This window comes from Ceratosolen solmsi, unplaced genomic scaffold (assembly GCF_000503995.2).
Source record: "Ceratosolen solmsi marchali unplaced genomic scaffold, CerSol_1.0 scaffold45, whole genome shotgun sequence".
NCBI lineage: Eukaryota > Metazoa > Arthropoda > Insecta > Hymenoptera > Agaonidae > Ceratosolen > Ceratosolen solmsi.
In genome coordinates this window covers 638,840-665,141 of record NW_011948436.1, presented here as the reverse complement: position 1 = coordinate 665,141, position 26,302 = coordinate 638,840, and the positions used below count along the sequence as shown (strand labels likewise).

General features: G+C 28.2%; 1 protein-coding gene across 3 annotated transcripts in view; it reads right to left on the bottom strand.

Annotated features, from left to right (window-relative positions):
* Positions 1–16,188, bottom strand: part of LOC105365025 (uncharacterized) — a 32,834-nt gene extending 16,646 nt beyond the window's left edge. For 2 of the 3 annotated variants that reach the window (XM_011503079.1, XM_011503083.1), the window contains exon 1: positions 16,021–16,188. The gene's annotated coding sequence lies outside the window, so the exon portion shown is untranslated. Of the gene's footprint in view, positions 1–4,323; positions 4,340–16,020 lie in introns of those variants that run through there. The other variant, XM_011503082.1, reaches the window with a different exon arrangement.
* Between the last annotated feature and the right edge of the window lie 10,114 nt (positions 16,189–26,302).

The window sequence follows — 26,302 nt, the reverse complement described above, 5'->3', positions numbered from 1 at the left end:
AGAGTATTCCAACAACATAATTAAGAAATAAAAAAATATAGTAATAGTGATAGACGATTTTTTTCCCCAACAATTAATTTTATTTTTTAGAATATAGGTTTATGATTTGAAAAAAAGTTGTAAAGTTGTAAATTTTCAAGAATTTTAATCTGCATACACACGCATGTATATTAATGATGAATAGTGTCGTTATCATAATATGATTAAATCGACCGTTGTTAAGGTAAGATATATTTGTACTCCAGAATTGAAGGTGGGAGATATTGGCAAGAGGTCACTCGATGAAAAATTCGCACTTTGCATTCGGCTGCGGAAACGAAAGCAGATTCTGTCATTTTTTCGTGTGCCAACTCGTCGACAATTTTTCAACGAAATTAAATAGGGTAGGTGGAAAAGAAGAGTGAAAGCGGTAACAATGTCACCACTCCCGAAGACCACGGAAAGATAACAATGAGCCTTAAGGCGCTCTCGGTTCGCTTGCGTCTGCGCCCTTTATCTCGTGTCCCCTCGTCAAGTACAAATCTACGAAAGTATTTTCCCACTGAGCCTTATACTAGTTCGCGAGCGATATACACGTTTAGTAATGCTGTTGGTACTACCGCCAGTGTTGGTGATGTTATTCTTGTTGCATTTAGAACGGTAGACGTGGGTATTCTTCGTTCTCGAGCCTTTAAGCTCGGCGCTTCCGTTATATTCACCGGAAATGGAGTCATAAGATTTTTCCGTCTGCCTCGCGAGAGCTTTATAGGTCCATTGCTAAAGAAACTTTGTCTTACAGGTACTTTCAACCTCTAGATTCAATGAGCAATGGCTTTCTTATTGAACACTGTTTGCATTTTCATAGTTGCCAGCCTTAACTGGAAGAATCTTCTTTTACATCTTAGTCACTACAAAACTGTTACACATTTTCTCCTTGCAATTTAATCAATACCGAGTGTATAAAAAAAAAAAAAAACGTGACAAAGAAATTCTTCATTATTATTTTTATTCTTATTATCATTTTTGTTGTTGTGATTATTGTAATTTTATATCAAATTCATTACGATCTACATTTTTATAATATAATATGATATTACCTATTTAATATTCAAAATTTTTATTTTGATGTATTTAATGGTTTTTCGCGTTTCTCTTCACCAACTAAAGCACTGTATTTATTATTTTAACTACATTACTGACACACTCTGATGTACATAAAAATATTGTTCATGCAATATTGAGTAAAGTATAAATCCTATAATTATGTAATTTTTTATACTTTTCTTGCAAATGTTTGAAAAATATTTCTAATATACCTTTTTACATTTATAAAATATTTCCTAAAATATAGTTATTTTGTAAATACCTAACTTTCAATATTACATGAGCAAAGTGAAAGTTCAGTTATATACTAAGACAATAGAGAGAAAAAAATGTATTTATAGATTATTATCTTTTACTTTTTTATTTTGACTATTTTCATTTATTTTTATATCACTTATGATTGCATAAATTTTTTAAATTCATTTAATTTATTTTACAGCATGTATAGTTGGATAATTCTACTTTCATAATATAATATCGACTTATTTATGATTATTTATTTTATTTTATTTTACAAAATTTCTACTCCATTTCATTACTTGCTTTAACGAAATTTTTACTTTTTTAAATAATTAAAATATGAGTTTATGATTAAAATATTTTAATAATTTAAATATGAGGATATTTCTTAAAAACAATTTAAATATATAATTCTAACGTTCTTCTTTATTTTAAATTACCTGTAATTATTTTAGAATCTTTGGATTAACTTTTTTTTTTTAAATTGATTAAATTAGCAATATTACACTTTTCCTTATGAAAATGATTTTAATTAGTTACAATAATTACATTAATATTATGTTATTGTATTATTATATTTATTATATTATGATGTTATATTATTTCGTAGGAATTTCTTAGGAATCTTTATTAATAATCTAAAATATTTTATTGGTAAAGAACGAATTTTTTTTTTTTTAATCGATATATATTAATAAATAGGGTTATATATTATTAATATATAGGATTATATAAATAGGGTATTACAAAATATTTCTGATTCCATAATTTTTTGTTATTCCTCCGTTCGTTAAGTAAAATGCTTATATTTAGGTAATATTTACAATTTATTCTAATCTTGAGTATTTTAACGTATAAAGCCAAGCTGTCCATATACATTTAAAATAATAAAACTTCAAAGCTGCTTTCTAAAATTTTTTACTCTGATATATATTCATTCATATTCAGATAAGAATTATTATTAAGCATTTAATCAATTATTACCGCAATTTCAGCGGATATTAAGTCAAATATTTGTATCCACGAAACATTCAATGTTTCTTTTATATGTGATACGGTTAACTTACAATATTTCCTAATTAATTATATATTTTTATTTTGTATGAACATTGTTTTTTTTAATTATTATTTCTTATGTATTTAAATTGTTATAAAATTGTGTATGATAATTTTTGAACTAATAATGATATTAATTATACATTTTGGACATGTACTGTATATTAATAATATATTTTCATTTACACTTAGGATAATAATTTGAGCTGTACATTAACGTTTCTTATTTATATTTAATTTTCTATTAATAAACACGTTAGAATTTCTATAATACTTTCATCATCCTTTCTATATTGATTCATACTACTTGTAATTCATTGTTATTTTTATCGTGAAATTAAAAATGAATTTCAATCCCATCGTAATATTCAAGTAAATAGGTAATCAATTACTATCTTATATAATTATTATGTGACAACGTCATACGTATGGTATTTAGTAAATCAAATTTTTTAAGACCGTATTTTATAATTGTAATACCAATTATTTATTGATGACAAATTCTTCAATAACTAATTCATAAAAGTAATAATCAATTTTTTTTGTTCGGTTATTGCAATTAATGTTTTTTTATCAAATAATCCATTATTTTTAATTTATAAGGAATTTACAATATTGATGAGCAGCTGTTGAAACTTCAGAATAATAAATTATGGCCTTTTTACAAAATTCACCTTATATCACTGATATGTGTTACAATAATTTAATTAAGGAATCTAAGTAAATAAAAAATAACATTGTAATGAAACGTATATTAAAAAATGTGTGCTTAATTACACGAAATAAGGTATGTTTGAGAGTAATTATATGTCGCCCTCTTGTCTATAAGTCTGTTGGTAAAAAGCATAAAATATAAAAATAAAATAATGCCATAAAAATGTATAGAATAAAATATAGTAAGAGCACACTAAAATATAATTATTTAATTATAGAATCATTATAAGTTAAAAATAAATACGTGTTTTCCTTTTTCATTATAATAATTATGGCAAGGTAGAATAATAAAAATAATATCCAAAGTTCGTGAAATTTATTAAACTTTCATGCCATTGTTATCAGATTGAATAACAATTAAAGAATAATGAAATGAATTTACATTAATAATGAATACTTATTAATAGTACATTTAACAATCAATAGTATCTTCCCGAGTCAATTAAAATTTCATCTACTTCGTATTGAAAATAAAATTTTTATTTGTATGTTCTTTAATACGTAATTATAGAGGTTTCGTTAATTTAAAGTTAATAACATTATTATTAATGCTACATAATTCGTTTCATAAGTACTGATTGATATCGCAAACGTAGTGGTTGTACATTTAAATGACTTTTTATCTGATACAATATCATTATAAATTATAATTTTTTATTTAATTAAAATATTAAGTATATAAAATTTATGTATTTTGTTTGAAATTATAATATTTTCTTATTTTGATTTAAAATAGAAACGCTTAGCATTTATTGCACCAAACTTTTAGATATAAAACGATATTGAATATCTAATAAATATTAATTACAAGAATTGAATATGAACGCTATATGCTCGATATGTATTGTTGAAATTATGAATAAATCTTTAATTAAATATTCTACACTATGATAAATTAATTATTCAAGTTCAATAAAATACATATCAATTTTTATAATATTTATTTTCCAATTTACAAACTAAGATTATAAAAGCAATGTTAAATACATTACACGTATTGCGCATTGAGTAATTGTCGCTAAGAATTACTAATATAATTCAAATTACATTTGACTGTGTTAAATTATGCTATTTTTCTATATTCTCTAAAATAAAGTATTATTTTAATTTGTCATTACTTAAAAAATTTAAGAGGGAAAAAAATTCGATAATTATTAAAAAATTAATTTTATATAAGATTCATTGAAACGAAAAATATTCGAAGAATTATTACAATGATTACTTATTTGCCTATGCATATCGCAGGCAATAATTCAATTTCGTTCCCTATTCATTCATTGTTTTTGTCCTGCAAATGATTAAAAGCTTTCTATCATAACATAATAATAAAAACTGCGTATTATATTATGAAAGTTTAAAATACTAATTAACGAGAAGCGAGGTAGTTTTTGGCAGTGATGTGCATTCACCTCATTCATGTTAAATATTCTCATTTTATATTGCCATTTACACTATTTTACTGCAGTACGATAATTAGTATTGGATATCCGTTATAGTATTATTTTATTTAGATAAGCTTAGAACGTAGAGATTCAATGTCCATTCAATTCGATATCATAATTGTTTAATCTGAAATTACAATATTTACAAACATTAGAGGCTTCTGGTCGATGCACTTATCTCCGTTAAAGTACTAATTCATTGATAAATATTAACTTATATTGAATTTATTATCTTTTACTAGAGCGACAAAAAGGCCACATTTTGCATGTGTAGAGAACTCTGCACGTGAAAATCTCTAATTTCTCGTCAATTCCATAGAATCATCAAGAGATAATAAAGCTCCTCTTTTATTTATATATTTTGAATTTTTTAAGTACATGTTATAGCTCTCTTGCGCACAACTGTATAAACTATTGACTCTTATTTGACAATAACCGACAATAATAATAATTAGATAGATGGTTTTAAATAGGCCTTGCCTGTTAAGCCGCAAATCATTTTATACATAGTCAAAATACTACAATTTGATAAGTATTTAACATCGTCGTTAACATCTTTCATTAAAATAAATTTTATTAGTAATATGTTCGTAGAAAATAAAATCCAAAGATAGATGTTATCACTTATTTCTCTTCTCATTCTCGATTTCCGAACGAATTATCAACATTGCTGTATTATTGCATTGTATCCACGTACTTTTATAATTAATTTTTAATTAATTAATTAATTAATCGTTTAATAGTAAAGCTAAACAAATTCAGGAAGCGAATTATTTTTAAGAGATTCGATAAGGCTAAATATATGCAAGAAGAATAATAGTTATACTAATACATGTCTGAATTCTGAATTATAGATTCTCAATGGATATTACTAATTTCGTTTAGGTAAATAGTTTAACAATAACCATTTTTGCTTAATTTAGTGAATAAAAAAAGTTCTATTTAATGCATTTACATGAAGCATAAACACTCGCAAAAGTTCGCGAATAACGACTTCATGCTGACAAGTTCGTAATTTACTTATCATTTTAACTAAAATTAAAAGACCACAATGGAGCTTTAAAATATCTATTCATTCATTCATTGGAAATTACAGATCTTTCATTTTGTGCAAAATCAATGTAAACAAAAATATTATAGAATTAAGGTTGCATCACTTTTTCTTACGATATAACTATTAAGAAAAATATTTACAAAAAAAAAAAAACACTTCTGATTGAAATATAATAACAGGTATAATATAAACATTAACAATAATTTTTACAAATTTTTCGTAACTATCATTAAAAGTAAGACTATAGGTAATTTAATAATTTAATTTATAAAAGATGCCAGATGAATGTCTTTCATCTTTGTCCCCAAAAATAGAAATCTTATAAATTTCTCTTGTGCGCGTATAGTAAGAACTTTATAATACTAAATAATTTTTGCTGGTATGTAGGATCGGGTGGTACAATTATGAATTTGCATAGATTATCCGAAATAAAATCAATCGCACAAACCCTAGGAGCGCACTGGCTGACAAACAACATGGCTCGATGTTCTTTTCCCCTCTTTGAAATCGAAGCAACGAGCTGCTCGACACTATTCACCACACGTGCACACACACGTACCATACATGACACGCACGAACATGAAAGCTTGGCTCGTACAATATAACGCGGGAACGCGGATGACGGCAAATCGGATAAAGGCTTTGTGATAATATGCGTACAGGCAGCGGAGGAAGAAAGGCCGTGCACTAGAGGAAGACCGAGAAAGCACGAATGAGAAATTGACAGTAGGCAACACCGATACTGTAATCTTTGTCAATGATGTTGACGTCGGCATCGGTGTCGGCAGCCTCAATCTAGATGTGCGCGTGATAATATTCGACTTTATTAGCATGAAGGGCTCTTTTATTCCCTTTCACGGACAATAACAAGACAAGTCACAATTCGAGTGGATATTTTAACAAATAATCTTGTATCATCTCTGCACTAGCTTATTTCCCATTCTAGAACGAAAGCTCCGATTTTTTGGTTGTTTTTTTCTTTCTTTTTTCGTTTCTCTATTGGTGATATGAAAATACGGAGGCAATTGCCATGGATGTTAACGATGTCACGTGCACGAGAAGTAGAATACTTATTACTTCGAGTCACGGCACCAAGCAAGTAGCAAAACCAATGTGCTATGGTTGAATCGCTACGCAACTTGTAAGAGCCCCGAGTTCAGCCTTACTTATTAACCCTTGAGATTTAATTAGCTACTTTCAACCGTTTCATCTTCAAATAAAATACAATGACTCTTAGCTTTATTTCCACCTCGAAAATTTTATCTCCTCCCTTATACTTTACAAAATATCCACCACGATCTTTCTTATTAAATTCAAAAATCTATCTACTATTTACTACTTTTAAGTCTTTTAGTCTTATTATTATCGTTGTCACAGCATTATAGCTTACCATGAGCAAAATTTTACTTTTGATATTCATTGACATTTCCCTCCATAAACAACTTTACACATATTTTATATGCGATTCTTATTCTTTTCTTTTTATTCGCAAGAAATCACAAACGTAAATAGTGCAATTTTCAATACTCCTGACATAATATGAAATAACGTAAAGATGATCATTCATAAGTATTTCTAAAAATATATTAACCCTATGTGTATCAATATTTAATATGTATTAGAAAGAATGGATATTATAAAATACATTAATAGATTACGCGTTATTACCTATTCTATTAATATTAAATTGCTAAAAATCTTCTTTTTTTTTATTGTATATTATATATAGAAAATAACTGATATATTAATATATGGTATGTATTTGCACTGTACTGTCTACATTCGGTGGATGAGTCATCGAATTGTATCGTTTAAAATATATTCAACTTGTAAGTAAAATTATGATCAAAAAGAATTATGAAGAAATCCTTAAGTTGCTTCGGCTCCACGGAGATAAATAGGGAAAACAAATCAAGAGTGAGGATAAATATAAGTAGAGTTTTCCCAAATAATATAATAGAAAAATCGTCAAATTTTTTGTCTTTCCCTATCGTTCGAGCTTCAATTCTAAGTACATACAAGAACCCTTAAAATGGATTATTAGGTGACACCACCTGTCTCTCTCTCTCTCTCTCTCTCTCTCTCTCTCTATATATATATATATGTATATTGATATATATATTGATGTTTTTGTTAATATATTTTCTTTATTTCAGATCAATAACTTATAACTGAATTATTTATTTGGCCTCTGTTTTCCTCTGCTTGCAACTGGATTGATTATTGTAATTAGTTTGAGATTGAAGAATATCAGCAGATAAATCGAAGACTACTTGTTTGAGAGTGAATGTATAAAAAAAAACAAAGATAACGACTTGATTTTATGTGATTATGCTGGAAATATAGGATATACAGTATAAACATAATGCAAGAAATTGATTTATCAAGTACACCAGGGCATATTATATGTGAAACGAAACTAAAAACTAAATATTTTTGCCCTTCCTTTGATTTCAATCTGCGAAACAATATTAAACTATTTGAAATATCAAGTAATAATAATCATAGATTTTTAAATACAATATTTTCATTGATTTTTATAATAGAGTAATAATAAATTCAAACTTATATTTATTTGTCCAGATTTTTAGGACAATATCGAGTATAAACGTGAAGTACTTATAAACCAGAATAGTATATGAATGTATTAATACGTACGTTATAATAAAAAAAAATCAGAATTGTTTTATTATACTTAAATTATTTATTATACTTAAATTATTTATTATACTTAAATTATTTATTATACTAAAAATTGTATTGAATAGGACGAACAGTAAGATAAAAATTTAATAAATGCATATGAATGTTTGTTTTAATTAAATGTTTTCCATAACGTACTTTTAATTCCATGAAATTTAATACAGAAAATGCATTAAATATAGGAAGACTTCTTTTTATGTGTATGCATGGATTCGAGTAATATATTGTTCAATTCAATACTCAATAATTCTTAAAAAGTAAGATATATCATATTTACCGAATAAAGGATATCAACAGAAAAATCAAGCACTACAAAAATAAGAGGTAAATTAAAATATTTGCTGACTAATGAACTTTTTTTATTATAAATTTTCAATTAATGCTTATTTGTTATAAAGAATTGTTTATACACAAATAATAATTTATTATTAAAAATGTATTTACTGAAGTATAAGAAAGTTATTGTTGAAAAAGACTTGTCGTGACTATCTCATATTGACAGCATTAAAGTTTCTTAAAAGTAACATAAGAAAAGATTAATTAAAGAGAATTAACGGAAAACGATACACCAGCAAATCTTTGGTACAAACCTCAGTTTTAGATATGTGCCATACTGATTATTCGACGTATGCTTCACTGTAATTTCGATAAATAATCTCAAAGAGATGAGAATTCTGTGCAAGAATTGGGACAGACATATTTCCCTAGCCGTCGGTGCATATTTAATAAAGTGACGTGAAAATAGTGCAAAGAAGCAACTATGGATGGCTTTGCAAAAACAAAGAAGAAGAGTAGTCTCTTCCAATACTCGAAGAATCATTGCCATAACACGAGATCTTTTTTACTCTTAAACAGCGCTTTTTCTTCAATGACACACAATCAAGTCTAGCGCATATCGAGCGGACGGGCCCTGGATTTTTCATAGTCGACAGGGACCTGCTAAAGTGGACAGTCAAAGACACGTTAATGGATTGTCGAGCGTGTTCTTTCGATGAACATCCGTCGATTTTTTTCTCTTTCATCCTGTATGAGTGAACCTTCGAAGCTTTGAAAAGCTCATTGCTACCTCGGATACTCTCATTGCTTTCGAATTTGCGCTTTTAGGGTGAAACGATAGGAGAGCCGCATTATTATTATAACCATTCTATTACCTCATAGAAATAAATGCTTAATAAATATTCAATTTTTCTTTACATCGATCCTTCATGAATTCAAAATAATAGCTCTTGTTGAAATAGATTAATCTAGAATAATCTCTAAGAATATTCACTCATAAAGAGTCAATTCATAATTCAATTACAACATATCAAAACAGATTAAAGTATGAAATATTATGACTGATGATGAGATTATTAACAGAAAAGTCCAGTAGAGTTGAATATTTGTGGTTATTCTTAGGATAAAACTAATAATCCTTATGTAACATCTAATCTTTATACAAATTTGTTCCAATAGAATTTTTTAATTTATACTCGAGACGAATACTATTCCTTGTTTCACTTAATGTACGATCATCAGTATTCCAAATGAATGTGACAATTAAAGAATTACTATCTAATCAGAATTACAAATTATAATTAAAAGAAGTCGTAATTTTATAATATAAATATATAGATTATTATCTATAAAACTAATAATCATGATACGAATATTTTCTTAATCGCGTTTTATACGTCAAAACAATTACACATATTTTGAAAATGATAGTGTAATTTACATTTCAAATATTATCTTATAAGTTATTTAGTTTGAAATTCAGTTAGCCGCAGTAAAGGAATTGATGGTATATAGATTAGGTTAGACTGATTAGCATAATATTTCTACTTGTAATTGCAGCCGCGCTTGAAAGGACTTAAAAATACTTTTTCATAATATTTAGAATTTTTTTCAAATATTTATGAAGATATCGAAAGTATATAATTTTTCTCAATAATAATCTTACATTGAATGTATAATTAAAAAATATTATTAAGCACAAAAACTTCGTTATTGTTGATAAAGGAAATATTCGTCTTGGATAAACATTATTCATTTACCTATAAAAACAAATAAATCTACAAATATCAAATGCATATCACTTTTTTTTAATGACATAGAGAATTACGTTAAATTATGAGGAACAATTATATTTTAATTAATATTGATCAAACCGTCAAATATAATGTAACAATCATGATGTAAAAAATGCATTTAATAATAGGATAATTATTTATAATTATTCATAATTGTAAAATACTATTCTGTAAATTTAAATATGGAACATAATATCTAAATAATAATTGATAGGCTAGAATTAAAAATTTTTTTTTTACTCATAACATAATATTATCAGAGCATAAGTTAATATTAATTTTAAAAAAAAAATTGTTTTTCAATTACAACATATGTGTCGCATAACGAATATAATTTTTAAAAAGCATATATTCAGAGGAGAAATAATTTATAATAGAAATAATAAGTCTCTGATATAATAGGTTGACTTTATTCATGCAATATTGTTGAAAATTCGCAGAATAACATATTTTATATAAAATACAATATAAAAGTATTATTTGTAAAGAAACTATTATTTTCTTTTTATATTTTCAAAATAAGAATTAGAAATATCAAATATACATTTCTAATTTTGTTCATATGCTATAAATCAGTAATATTTTTCAAGATATGTTAGTATGATAATAGCAGTGGTGTAATAATTTTTTAATGAAATGTAATGAAATGAATCAAAGAAAAGATAATTCAGAATATGTGTTTTTAGTTTCGAAGGTGTATTTTTAGATTGAAACAATCACAAAAAATCAAATTTTTAATTTACAATTCTTTCAACTTGAAATTATAGATTCTGTTTGTTACTCGCATATATATAAAAACACACACACACATATATATATATATATTTTTTAAATATTTTTAAGATTTTAAACATTCAAGTATTACTTCTTCATGTGCTAAATACATTTTAATATTTTTATTTACTATGTCAAGAAATTTTAATTGGTATATAATATTATCTGGGAAGATAATAATTTAATAAAATAATGCAAATTCATATATCTAATGCTTGAAATAATTATTATTTATAATGTCACTATTTTATTTTCCATTGCAATATTAAGTTTTTCTGACATTTTTCCTAATATATATTTAATTAATTAATTAAATCTTGAAGAATTCCAATTAAATTAAACATTAATTAAAATGAATATTAAGAATAAATCTAAATATATTCAATAGAAAATTATGCTACTACGATTATTTTTGGTATTTTTAATATAATATATAAAAAACTTTATAATAAACCCTATGAACACTTGGGACATACGTAATTTTACACATAATTCTGTACAACATATGATTTAGTATTGAAAATATCAAAGAATATATTAACAAAACAAATAAAATAAAATTATTAATTATTTTATTAAAATGTATGCAAAACGCAAAACCAAATTGTACCACTTTGTCATATATTTTACCTCAAATATAGAATGACCAACTATTTTCGCCTTTTAAGTAATAGAGAAAAATACTATCCCGCGCAGCAACGAAAAATAAAACACCATCGTTTCATAAAATAGCACAGAATATATTATTCTTTGAATTTTTACGAGAAAAAAAAGAATTATAAAAGCAACTGTAATAAAATTAGTGATTAGCATTAATAATAGACTTTGCTGTAGTGTATTATTAAGGGAATGAGAAAGTAGAGGCTATTTATTTATTATTTCTTGAATTGAACAAAAATGAGAGAAATTTAATATTTAATAATAGCCGAATATTGGTTATTATTCTTTAAGATGTTTAGATAATGAAATTTTAAGTGCTTTTCTCCGTTCAAAGATCTAAGCACAAATATTTTAAAAATGATAATTGTAGCCCTAATGAGCGCTAACCCTTTAACCTGTTTTATACGTGATATGAATCGAAGACGTGAATCGAAAAATGCCAAGTTTAAAGCAATTTAAAATGAATTACAGAGATAATCTATATTTAATCCATAGAGCTGAATTATAGAAAGTATCTCAATCAAATTGTACTCAATCTCTTTTAAAATGAGCTATTTCATTTAATAACTTTGTTTCTATTATGTGATAAATGTGTGCACAATCTAAAAGAATTAGACGGGCAAAAAACTTTAGGATGATCTTATCTTGACTGGGTAGTACACGTGAAAAACTGCGTAGTAGTAACAGATGGAGGTAACAGAAGATACGAATGATGTACGATAGCGTCAAATTTCAATGGAATTAAGGTACTTAATTACGCAAGCGCGGATTTACGAGGTATTAAAGAAAGCTGCAACAAAGCGGACCATCGGAAACTTTAAAGCATTGTTAGAGGATCTCGGATTATTCAATCGGTTCAAGAGGATGATGTTTAATTGTGCCCAACGAAACACAGCCTCGATACATTTAACTTGACTGGTCGCATCGTAGAAGAAATTACTTTATATACTTATAAAAAAATGAATCCTTCACCGAGAATACGTTCTGAGTAAGATAGAGTGCGAGGATTCGAAATCCGTATCCCATTATGGAGATGCGATCGTCTCTTATCCTTCTACCCCCCCCCCCCCCCGTCCGACCCCGCCGCCAGGACCTTTTAGAAAAATTGGTCTCAAACTTTTTCCAAGCTTTTCACGCGTCTGCATAAAGCTGCGCATAAAACACAGCCCGAGCTTTTGCTTTCCTTCTCTCCTCTCGGCGGAGCTGTAAAAAGAAGGAAACGAATGCCGCGGTACCCATTTGTTAGGGAAGCTCAAATTAATGGCTACGCATCGACGGCGCCGAGAAGAAATAATGTCTGTCCCGTAAATGAAACAAGCCATCGGATTGCCCGAGAATGAGCGGCGGAAGAACAATTATTAGCAAATATATAATACAATAACAGTAGTTGGTGGTGAAGCAGGCCGAGTGAAATTCAGAAACGAGGGGGTGGTTGTTGACAAACAATTATTTTCGACAATAATGAGAACGATTAAATATGGGAAATACGATAAGAGTGGAAGCTGCACAGAACGGCGCATAAATATAATTGCACTGGCTGGTAAGATCTTGAATTGGGAATCGTTTTAATGTGTTCATGTGCGCGTGCACGTAGGCACGTGTGTATGTAGCAGAAGAGCTAGGTGGGGGAAACGACGGATACAAAGTCAGTAAGAGAAGCACGATAAGAAATTGTGCGATAGAATCCGGTCGGATGGACTGTAAGGAAAGCAGAAAAAGGCAATTTGCGTTCGACAGCTAAGTTGCATTTACATTTACAAACGTTTTTTTATAACTTCTTGCTTTAAATTTTGGTTGACTTGTATTTCTCATGCAACAAATTAATGTTTGAAATATTGTAATCCTATTCCCATACGTTTGAAAATATTCAATTCCCGGTTTTCTCATTGCAACTGGATCTCTTGCTTAAAATAAAAAAATACGCTTACATCATGTAATAATATAATTATTATCAATGTTCGTGCATTTGCTTTTAATTCAATGTCGAATGCGAATCCGTCTGATAATTTGAAGTTTCAAATTAACTGAAGTTAATAGGTTTCATTTTTGGCCATTTTCTAATAAATGCAATAAACTCAAGTTTAATATTTCAGAACATATCGTTCATTTAAAATAGTATTTCTTCAACGTGAATTACATAGACTGAGTGCCATTTAATATTACATGTAAGTATTTTCAAAATTACTATGTGCAATTATACTCTAATTTTTTTAAATACTGAATAAAATTTAATGTCTACGAAATATACATAAAATGTTGATTTTTATTTTTTTATCAAACACACAGACATATATATATATATATATATATATATATATATATATATATTTATATAGAGTTTTTCTTGTTTTCACTGACAAGGCAATATGATATTATTGAATTTTGCTGTTATAATAATTATACCTCAAGGCTCCAGCGACATTAATTAATTATGTAGGGTGAAATGTAAAGGGACGAAACCATTCGATAGTCAAATTAAATAAATAATTAAAGAAGCGAATATTTCATATATGAAGTGTGTGAAAAATGCTTTAAAAAAAAAAACAATAAATAAATAAATAAAAAGAAATAAAGGAGATAACGGTACGATTGAACGATACCGAAGTTGGCATGCCAGGAATAATATTTACTCGATTCTAGCCAAGGGTTGACTATTGCAGATAGTTATTTTGAACGCTGTAATGAATGAAAATTGTTGTAGTGACATGTACTTTCACTCGATCGAACATCCATTTTCGATGTAAAACAAGTAGTAGACTCAACTTTTGGACCGCTTTTAAAGGGGCAGCGTAATTAGGGAGAATGCGTATGCCAACTTCGTACTTCAAATTTACAAACGTAATGAAGACATTTTTGTTCCTCGATTATTCGGAATAATATAATTTATGCGCGTTGTTGGACTTGAAGTCTATATATAACAATAAAATCTATATATAACAATATAAACTACAGCAATGACATAATGCAGTGGATTGTTCTTGAATTATTTTCTGCAATTATAAATAATTAGACATCTGTTTAAACGGTTAATAATAAATTATGATATATCGTAATTCCGAATATATTAAATTCCGTCCTTAATTATCTGTAAATGTTAATCCAGTGTTTTCAATAAATTTCACTGAAAAACGGTAATAATTTCGCTTTTGAAAAGTCTCGAAATTGCGATATCTTATTCGATGGAAACTTCAATATGTTTCACAATTATATTCCTAGTATTTCATTCAAATAATAATTTCCGTAATTTGTTACAATTAAGATAAAATAGTAGTATATAAAATATGGGGTAGTTTCTTTAACAATTATGTACAAATAGTGAAACAATGTTGCTAGTCATATGTATGCTTTACTTCTAATGCCTTTTAGATTTTAAATGCTAATACGAGAAATATTGTAAACTAAATTATTAAGAAAATATATCGTTTAGAACACTACTTAATACGTGTATACACATGTAGTAAGAGAAACAATATGATAAATTAGTTAGTTGATAACCTATCAATCACACCAATTCATTCTAGCTTTTATATATTAACATGACAGTAATAATAATATGTTGAGGGGGAAAAATCTCAATAAGGGACACTAGGATAGTTATCGATTCCAAATTTTTAATGTTTGCTCGATAATAACGTTATAAACCAAATCCACATATTTAATAAGAAACAATTATGGGAAGTAATGTTGTGCATTAGGCTTAACAGGTCGTGAAGCGTTGAAATGAAAATATTGATAAGAACTTAAAAATACTTTTATCGAACAGTGAATAGATCGGGCCGGATATAGGCTTATCGCATGCGCTTGGTAACGCTGGGGCGAATAAAGAAGACAGACAGCAAGAGAGAGAGAGAGAGAGAGAGAGAGAGTGTGTGTGTGTGTGTGTGTGTGCGTGTGTGCGCGCGCGTGTGTGTGTGCGTGCGTGAGTGAGGAGATAGGAAGAGAGAGCGAGAGAGAGAGTGAGAAAGGCGTCGGGCTCAAGAGTCAATTTATAATTGAGGGGTGTAACATTGGATGAACAAGCGCGGAACTGTCAAAAAGTGCGTAGCGGCAAAAGCTTTGGCTAAAGTCGAGGGAGGAATCGGTCGGTAAGGTGAGAAGAAGAAAGGAGCGTCGTCTCCTAAAGGTAAAAGGACGTCTTTGCCTCAGTCAGCTGTTGGATAATGAAAATGACGCAAAAGGTATTGGCAGTCGCAGGTGAAGCCTCGGGCCCGCCTTCACATACCTGGATGAAGTACGCTGCACTTCTCACTGACGTAGAATACGGATGAACGAAGCACGCACTTCGTAAGTTTGTATTCGTGTGCGTGTGCTTGCTATGAAGACCGCAATGTCGAAGCTCCCACTCGCTACTACTCTCTTGGCGAACTGCAGCACATAACATGTTTGTCGAGCACCAAGCAGCTCCGTCCAGGGGCTGTTCATTCTCTCCTCCTCCACCTCCCCCCTCCCCCTCTCACCGTCCATCCAATCACCTCTCTGACCTCCTTTTGCACGCGGATGTCTTCTCATCAATTGATGTACTCAATGAGACTCCACGGAGATCCTTGCACACCATCCTTGTGGCCGAGATAAATACTGTGTTGAAGCGGAGTCTGACGGATGTTTGTTTACCAACTTTAATTTTATTAAATTTACATGCTCAATACTTGAGGAATTTCAGTGCTAAAATTTTCCATTACGACAGAACCTTCCGACCTTTTAGTTTGAATTACGCGGGATTGTCGAAGCATCGGCCGAGAAGTTCGAGATCTATCGCGTGTTACATGAATATTAGTTTTTGAAATTGAGCGATACTTTTCCTATCATTAGCACGGAATTTCCCGCTCACGCCCTCCCTCATGCCTGCTCCTGCTCACTCTTTCGACTCTCTCTCTACCTCTCTTTTTCTCCCTCTTCCACATCCTCCCCACTGCCCTCTCGTCGGAAAGCAGAGAGAGAGAGAGAGAGAGAGAGAGAGAGAGAGAGAGACAACCACGACGACGACGACGACGACGACGACACCGCCGCCGCCGCTGCCGCTACCACCGCCGTTGCTGCTGCTGCTGTTGCTGTTGCTGCTGATGCTGCTGCTGCTGCTGCTGCTGCTGCTGCTGCTGCTATTGCTATTGATGTTGCTGACCCTCTCCCTCCTGCTCGCAGCAAGTATTTTGACGATGCGCGCGCTACCGTATGCTCTGCGACTGCGTTCAAGAAAAGGAGAATGAGTGAGTATGAAAAAAAGAGACGGAGAGAGAGAATGAAAAATGGTCGCAGCTTCCAACGAAGCGGATTCATCGTGTCTTTCTGTCCATCGTACTTTCTTTTCCCCACCCTGCTACCATCTTTCTCTAGACAACGCCACCCAATTTCTCCCTTTCGACGAATTCTGTTTTATATTCTCCGTGCTTACGCTCCCAAACTATTGTCATCTACAACGATAATTTTATTTTTAGTGGTATTGTTGATGTTGCTCTTGCTTACTTTTGTATTGTTGTTACCGCCGTTACCATTGTTATCATAGTCCATGGCAGTCGCAATGGTAATTTCTTTAATGAAAACTTTATGCAAAGATTATTATTAATGCATTCATTACTTACTTCGTCAAAGAGACGTATTTGTTAGTCTTTTTATCGTTTATTTACAACAATGTTTGACTTTTTGACTTGAATGATGAACAGCGCTCGATGTATATTCGTATAAAACTGTAAAATGTTAATGTTTACAGTTATTTTTCTTCGTTAACTTCTATTTCATCATTGTACATTATTGTCGTCAAAATCTGAATGCAATTTAATCAATTTTTTTAAACAATATTTTATTGTACTTACTTTAGACTTATCTACATAAAATATAGATACATTTTAAGATAAGAAAACAATTTTTTATAAATTTTGTAATTGAGTAATGCGAATTACAAACACTGTTGGAACTGATAGCAATAATAGACTTTAAACGTACATTAATAAAAATGAATTTCGAATAGACGGTATTTTTTAACAAGGATATAAATAATATAATATAAAAAAATCAAAATCATACGACTTACATGGAACTAACCTTATCTTATAATTATTTTTTAATTAAAAATACTAGCATACTCCCTACATATTATTATGATTTCTATGTAATGTTAATAATTTTTATAAATAAAAAAAAGCATAATGAATAAAATCCAACTTGATTAGATAAATTTTAATTACTTTGACGTAACAATCAAACAAAAAAATGTACTTCCCCGCACATTGATATTTATTAAAAAATATTGAAATATACACGGATGTTCAAATGTTCATAAATAAAGTACATCGTTATGGTAAAATACATCCATTGCTAAATAATTTCATTGCCTATAATGTAACCAACTCGTGTAAGGATTGAGTGCGCGAATGACAAGTGCATCGTAACGAACTGTTCAACTATAAAATAAATGCAGTCGAAACCGATTAACTGAATATCTGTCGTAGTTAAATCCGTGGCATGGTAATAAATAAATTCATCACACTTGTGGAGCGGTGGAGGTTCCAAGTATTGCAGAAAATTATATTATCTGATGAAATAGAGAGACAGTTTTCGAAAAGTAGTAAGATTAACTTTTTTTTTTATTTATTACTCTTAGCTGGAAAAATATCTGGAAAATTGTTAAAAAAAAAGAAAAAAAGAAAAATGTGTATGTAATGTGTCAGAAGAAACCATCTTCCCAAAAAAGTTATGGTCAGTTGGTCGAGGAAAAGACGTAAGCGTATATTGCGAGGGCGTCACACGATGACATATATTCACTGACATCCAATTGATGTCATTTACTCGTTCGCAAGGCGGCGGCAATCCAAGAAACAGCAACACTCGCCCCTACGATTATTACATAATTGCTGGACTCGGCGCCAATTACAGCCACTCTCCAAGTGGCTATTTTCTAATTTTCGCGAGATGCAGTTTTCCCGGGCCAATGGCCTTTTCATCCAAGCGCATTTTTTATAGGCTTATGGCTCAACGACTTAACAGCCATCAGTACTCACTCACCGAGTTAATGTTCGGTAAAAACGAACCGTTAAAAATGGGTCGACTGCGAGTTTTCTTTTATGAACTGACGAAGTGCGTCGTGAAATATGGCAACTCAACTATTTATCGGCACTTTTAACCAATATAATATACTAGCACAACTTCTACAATAAACGTTCTCATTTTTCGTCGATTCTGTTTTGATTAAATCTTTTCTTTTGTTTTCTCACGCCAAGCAGAAGCAAACGGTCCATTTGCAGGATTAGGTTGCAATATTTTTCAATGACAGCAGTTACTAAAAATATACAAAATTATACCACACTTACTTGCCATAAAAGTGTGAAAGAACTATTAAATATCATTTAATGCAGATGTATAAACAAAGAAATCTTTCAGTGCAATATCTACATTTTTTTTACATTAGATCGATTGTCCAAAAACAACTTAAATGTCGATTTGTTTTAAGTACGTTAGTCTAATAATGAGTCTAAACTCTTGTATTTATTAAAGACCAACTTCTTACGTAATTGAAGTGAATGTTACTAAATAGAGTAGAATTTATATTTTTATATTTTCATATTCTCTATTTCTAAAAATTTTAATAAATTAACCAACATAAACGCATCCTTTCCAATGCCTTTCATTTAATCCTTATATTAATTATATCTTGCCTCCTTTTTATACTTTTTCATCTCTTTGCAATTTATTGTTTGATATTTATTGTATAAAATAGATTATAAGATAGCTATTAGAATCCACTACGATCAAATTTTCATATTATTTTTTAATAAATGAGTTTTTTCGGAAATATTAAAATTGGAAATATCGTTTATCGTAAATTCAATTATAATTGCTGGTATATTTTATTTCAACACTGTTTTCAAATTAGGAATTAAAGAAAAATAAAAAAAAAAAGAATACATAATTTTTGTAATACTTAATTATATATGTGAATAAAACTTACAATATTTAAAACTTCTTGCTATACGTTGTAACTTCATATCAATTAAAAGAAGCATAAAAACTGAATGTAATTTTGATATTTTAAATAATAATGTAAATTAATAAGATGACATCAAACAACCAATATTATTATACAAATATATTGTATGCTATTGAGTAAATTAATATTGTTGAATTTTATATAATGAATTATATAATGATCGAAATGATTTAAGAAAAGTTACATTATCTTAAAATTATAATTTTGAAATTACGTAATACAAAAAGTCTTATTTGTATTTTGTACAGCTATGTTTATTACAAAAAAGAAAAATGAAGTTTAACTAAGTGATAGAAATCATGAGTATGCGGTTGTAATAAATGCAGCTCAAACCTAAAATATTATGAATAATATTAATAAAATCTAGGTTGATTCAATTTAATATTTAAATTAAATTAATTGTTGAAATATTTTTAAAGAAAAATTGCGATTTATTTTATATTTAAAAATGTATATCTCTATTTAGAGATTTTTTTATAATTTTATTATATAGATTTATTTAAAAATTCATAGTTGAAATACGGTAAAGGAAATCTTCACAATGTATTAATATGTATAAATAAAATGTTCATCTAATGTATAACTTGAATAAATATTACGCGTACACATTTATTAATAAAAATAAACTATTTTTCAAAATATACAATATTTTTTAAATTAATATTATTTCTTATGAGTTTAGTCTGATTACATTATGCAATATTAAGATGCTTTCATAAAGATAAATAGTTATGGTATTATTTTCTTTGTATAAGCATTAGAGAAAACTTGATATTGTGAATGATTGTGTCTAATAACTACATATAAATATAAATTTAAATATTCTAAAATACCATATTTTTAAATTGTTCATTTATTAATTTTAAGAAAACTTTGGCTGTTATTTAGTATAATATATCACAATCAAAATCTCCTCTTTAAAATATCGAGACAAATTGCAATTTTTCCAGTATTGATTCATCCATTGATCATTATAAACAAATTACACGTAGATATAATTACGTAATAACATTATTTTAATGCTTTATGTATTGTATAATAAAATACTTGTATTTTTATAAAAAAAAAATATGCAAATATAATGAAACGTCATGTATTATAATAATGGATAATGTAAAGTAAGATTTATTTATGTTTAACTTATTATTGCTTTTTTTTTATTGTCAAACAATACATCATCTATTTTATTTATCAGGAATAACTTAAATTTTGATCATTTTAGAATAAAACAAATATAAATAAGTTGTATTTAACTGAATTAATCCAATTAATTATTAAAAATTCATAAATTACATGTAAAACGAGCAATAATTTAAGAAAAGTATTTGAATTTCTAATTTTATTTGATTCATTCGAATCTGTATAATATATATATATAATATATATTATATATTATATATTATATACAGTTTCAATTTTGCAATTTTATTATAAATAAATTGAATATAAAATAATATTATTTTAACTTAATGATGTTATCTTTTATTTTTCTTTACGTAAATAGAGAATTTAATTGGGGCGAAAAGGATAATTAAAATATTATCAACTAAGATATGCTATTATAAATTACTATTATATAATTAAAATAAATAAAGCAAATCATTAAAATCAATTAAATAATATATATGTAAAAGTAATCACTTTATTTTCCTCGTACGTAAATTGACATTGAATGTTAAAAAGATTAATTTTTACATATTTATTACAATAATGATAATAATTATGAATACTAATAAATTTTTACATTTGAAGTAAATTCTATAAAATTATGTTCTATATGTAATTTCTGTTCTTTCTCTCGTTTTCTGGTACGATATTAACTCTAAAGTCTGTATAAAATTTTTAACTCTTATGTTATTGTAATTATTAAAAAAAAATAAAAATAGATACTATATTCTATAAATATTAATATGAAAATTAATATTATTGACATTCATAATAAAATTGTCCATAACTTAAGTAACATAATTTATTCTCGAAAAATAAAAAATTTGAAATATCCAAAATAAATTTAAAGCTAAATTACTATACAACTAGTCTCAGTCAGAATACCAAAACTGTCAGGGACGTTACTGGAATGGAGTTAACCAGATGATGTAAAAGCAATGCAGTCGCAATGTCAATCAAAACAGCAATGTCATGAGATTTCGCAATACATTTTTAGACTACATCCAGCGAAACTACAGAGAAAGACTGGCATATTTATCAAAATTGAATGGCCGACAACTTTGCCTCTAAGGTACTTCAATGTCTCGATCTGTGATTTCATTAACGTCGGTATTTATAAAATTAAATAAAACATAATTTCGTGTATCATTAAAAATTTAGCTTTATCGGATTTTAAATATTTATGGTAAATTCATAAAATTAGTGAATCGGTCATTGTATTGCTCCAGGTTTAAGACATTTTTTTTATTTTATCGATGTTTCATTAACTTCGAGTAATTTTATAAATGTATAAATAGTTAAAAAGTTGTTGTCCGAAGAAATTACTTATTTATTATATATGTTGGGAGGAGAAGTGGAGAAAAGTATTGCACGTAATTCTAAAGTTAGAAATATTTTGATAAGTTTAGCGAACGATGTTAGTGAAAATCATAAAACAAATTTTTTATAAAAATGACGTTTCAATGATAAACGTGCATTGCTGGATTAAGGAAACGCTATTGAAATTAGTTTAATGAACAGGATCAAATAGATTTTGTATGCCGTAAGAAGAAAAAAGAAATTAGAAACCCTCATCGAGTAAAACAGTAAATATAATAAGTATTTATTATTTTATGGTTAATGTATCACCATTTTTTATTCAAACATCAATGTAGGGAATGTAATAATAAGCATGTAATCACGATGCTTTTATTGTATTAATAATAATAAATTTATTAAGAAATAAAAATAATGTTTTTAAATTTAAAAGATAAAATATAAAAAATCTTATTTTCCAAATTACGAAAAATCCGTATATTAAGTCAGTTAATTATTTAATATTATTAAATTTAATTTTATCAGATTATGAGATCGTGCTTATAAAATACTCACGTAGATTACATATTATTAAAGATATCTGTTTCATTATTTATCAATATTCAATATTAGTAATATCGTCTACGCTTATCGCTAATTAAAATGGTGATGAAATAATAAAGAATAATTACAAATATTCTGCAACATTACAAAAGAAAAATTTTAAATTCTATTTTACGTAAAGTACTATTAACAATCATGAAAATGCTTGTATGAATAAAAAAATTAATGTTATACATCTATTTTATATTATGCCTTGACTATTTTATTTAATATTTTAAATGTATTTTTGTATTTTTGGATTAATTATTGTATTGTCAATATTTGTATATATTAATTATTTATGATAATATTGTGCGAAATAACAAAGCACATTCTAAGATCTACGGAAACAGTAACGATAAGAAAGTCTGTAGTGAAATAAAAGAGACATTGTAGCGAAAACTGAGTGGTATATTATTTTTGCAGCAATTTTTTAGAAATTTAAAAACTGTCTTTACTTATGCATGGCATTACTTATAGATTTCGAATAGCTGCTTCTGTGTCAATTAAAAAATTTCCGTTAAAGGAATTGGAAAATTAAATTAAAAAATTTTAAATAAGTGACAAAAACATTCTCTTTTAATCGTGTAGAAGCATTATATGGAACATAAATATTTATGTTAATTGTAATTGTTGTAAAGTTAAATAAAAGACGTTTTATTGTAACCTTCATTAATTATTTAATATAACTAAGTAGATCATATTACACAACATATTATCGTAAAATAATTCAATATAATAATTAATTGATGGAATTCTTAATATTTAATATTGTTTCTCACAAATTGAAAAAAAAAATATATACATATATATGTATGTATTTTACGGATTTGAAACAAAGTTGTATAAAATATTTTCTTACAGGATATGAATTCACTTATATTTTCAGATTAAAACTTTTATTATTCCAGTTGTTTCATTTGTACATGTATATATATTTCATACAAAATGGAAACGCAACACTAAACTTTTCAACAATTTTTACATTCTTTTTACAGATATATAATAAATATCTATTCACAGCGAAAATTCATATGTAATATGAGTTTACCAAACAGTATTTATTTGAGAAATTATGATTATTTAGATACAATAGGTGTCACGTCATCTAATTTTGTAATTTACTTTAATTAAAGAGAAGTAAAAACATGATGTGTGAGAATATTGAACTTAATCTTGAACGCTGCGTGGCGCAATGACAATATGCAAATAATTCGAAAGCAAATAATGAATAAGCACCATTTGCATAGATGAAATGATCGTCCATTGCGAAAACATAATACTACTCCAGTTTGATTCTTTATCAGCTAATGTCTTACTTTTTTTGTTTACTTAATCGATGTTTGTATTTTTAAATACATTTAAATGTTGTATGATGTATGTTAATAATAATAATTATAATAAATATAACTATTTATAATATTTGCGCTATCCGCATAGACCATTGTATATTGGTAATAGATAATAATCGTGTAATTAAACTAATATTCCTATTTTCAAAATGAGTTTGATTATTATAATTCTTGGGAATAACAAAGCTAGGGTATCTTTGTACTGACACGCATATACTTAAAAAATCAAAAAAAATATTAAAAACATCCTTATTTTTAAAAAATTTTGAAAGATGTTCAAACAAATGATGGCTAGCCATTTGCAGGAATTTCGATTATTCGATGGTACAATGATCATTAAACATAGATTAAAATAAACACGCAATAGATATACAAATAGAAACTCTACTACAGATTTAACAAGATCAATTCTAATTTGTGAGTGCCTTATCATTTAAATATGATCAACAGTTCATTGATACTTGAATGCCAACCTGCATTCAACTATGGGTTCTCGTATCGATGTCAACGGGTTCAAGTAACTTTCTTTGGAGATAATTAAATATGCAAACAGCCAGAGACTCCAGAATACTTAAAAACCAGGAGCATCTCCTTAACAGCTATCATTATGACTAGATGCTACGGCGGTGACCAGCGTTTCCTGGTTAAAAAGTTCCGAAATCCTCTTCACCCCACAAAACTGTAGCATCTTAAAACGGAATACAATGTCACTCTAATAGGAATAATTCCACGCATGGTTTGGCAAATTTGTTGAAAGGAGACGGCTGTGATTACTTGGCCGTTCAGTTACTGCTTAGCTCTCGATTCGGAGCCGCTGGCCTTTTCTTTAGACTTCTTGGAACTCTACGGGGACAGCGGCTCTTCAGCGTCTCCGCGAGTCCGCGCCGACACGACGCATTCCGCGTTGCCGAAGGCACATTTTTTGTTCAAACCCCTTCCCCTGGCACCCACAACCCGACCGCAGCCTTACTCTTCTCACCGTATATAGTGCAGTCGTATGTATTTCGCATTTTATAGACTTGAATGCAATGATTCGTTTTTCGTCACCGCTACCCAACAAAGCCATCCACTTTTTCGCAAAAAGTAAAAGAGCTTTTTTATGGGCCGATAGCTGCTCTCCTCCTCCTCCCCTCTCACTCACTCTCTCTTCCACCCCTCCCCATGCCCATGGACTGCCTGTCTGGCTACATCATTTTGAAATAAAACACTTACTCGCGTTACTGTTATGGTATTGTGGTTTATCTTCTTTGCGCGCTCGAACGAACTGTTACTCAGTTAACATTATTATAAATAATAAAAGCCAAGATAGATTAATGGCCTATTAATTATTTACTTTTTAAATAAATAAATGCTTTAACTTTATTCGAATACATAAATATAAATATTTAGTTTTTAAAAAAAATTATCACCGAGTCCTGAGAAGGCTTGCGATAAATCAGATTTCCGAAAACAGCAATTCGATTAAAACAATGAAACAATTGTACGATTAATCATTCGGTATGCATGCACTACTCCGTCAACGCATACTCCATATCGATAAATGCTTTATAAACAGAAAAAGCCCCTCCCCTTGGAAAAAAAATACGATGGAAATGTGTTTTCAAGCTCCGGAAATTAAAAATATATGACTTATAATATAAATATCTCCCTCTTTCTCTCTCTCTCTCTCTCTCTCTCTCTCTCTCTTACTCTCACTACGTGTGTGTTCGCATGCTTATTACGTGTGTACGTATATTAGAATGTATGAGGGATTACGATATCACGAGGGCTAAGCTGACATTTTATGGGCAAAGGCACGACTTCTCTTGATTTTCTCTAAAAAACAAAAAACAAAAAAAAAGGATGATTAACAATTGTTCGGATTAATTAATGTTTTTTGGAAAAATTTTATTCTATATTAAAATATTCTATAAAAAAATATCATTCTTATATAAAAGACAATTTTTCGATTTCAAACTTATATGCATTTAAAATTCATAGAACTGTAATAATGTAAAATTTTTTTATATTAAAGGTAGTTTTAATTTTCTTTTTTTTTTTTTTGTACATTTCAGGAAATTAAGAAAATGATTTGACTCTTTATATGTGCAAGATTTTTTATTCTATGG